The sequence below is a fragment of the Sorex araneus genome, chromosome 1 (assembly GCF_027595985.1).
Source record: "Sorex araneus isolate mSorAra2 chromosome 1, mSorAra2.pri, whole genome shotgun sequence".
Classification (NCBI taxonomy): Eukaryota; Metazoa; Chordata; class Mammalia; order Eulipotyphla; family Soricidae; genus Sorex; species Sorex araneus.
The window spans coordinates 280,684,421-280,685,234 of record NC_073302.1 but is presented as its reverse complement, the minus strand read 5'-3'; the positions used below and the strand labels follow the sequence as shown (position 1 = coordinate 280,685,234).

Below are 814 nucleotides of genomic sequence, written 5' to 3'. Positions count from 1 at the left end.
CATTTACAAAAGATAAAACTGGCATTATCATCAATTTTAATTTGTATTTATCATGCTATTCTACATTCCTTTAGTTTTTGCAACTGTAGATTTTCTGTATTAATTAATAATTTGTCAATAATTTTGATAAAGATTATTGTTGGCTAGCCAGAAACCATTTTGTACATAATGTTTTATGAGTTCTTGTGTGCTTCAGAAATTTCTCTCAGGTAAAATCTTTGTTCTTAACAAATTCTGTTTTCCAATAACGATTTGCTGGTCTTACTTAAAGTGAAAAAACAGTGCTCGCTTCGGCAGCACATATACTAAAATTGGAACGATACAGAGAAGATTAGCATGGCCCCTGCGCAAGGATGACACGCAAATTTGTGAAGCGTTCCATATTTTTAAATGTATATGCACCTAATGAACGACCAGCTAAATACTTAAAAGAACTCCTAACAGAATTTAAGGAGGACATAACTAGCACCACGATAGTAGTTGGAGACTTCAACACTGCCTTATCACCTCTGGATAGATCGACAAGAACAACACTCAGCAAGGAAACGATGGCCCTGAAGGAAGAAATGGAGGAGACAGGGCTAGTAGACCTATACAGGGCTATACACCCCCAAAAGAAAGAATACACATTCTTTTCCAGCGCGCACAGAACGTTTTCCAAAATAGACCATGTTCTGGGCCACAAATTATACCTTAATAGAATTGGGAAGATAGAAATTGTATCAACTATCTTTTCAGACCATGATGCACTGAAGATGGAAGTTAATCACACACAGACTCGGAGAACCAAATCAAACACTTGGAAATTAAAGTG

At 36.2% G+C, this 814-nt stretch overlaps 1 non-coding gene across 1 annotated transcript; it reads left to right on the top strand.

Moving 5' to 3' along the window:
* Window positions 1-281: 281 nt before the first annotated feature.
* Window positions 282-388, top strand: LOC129401239 (U6 spliceosomal RNA). The gene has a single exon (XR_008628171.1). It is a non-coding gene; the product is annotated as a U6 spliceosomal RNA (small nuclear RNA).
* Window positions 389-814: the final 426 nt, after the last annotated feature.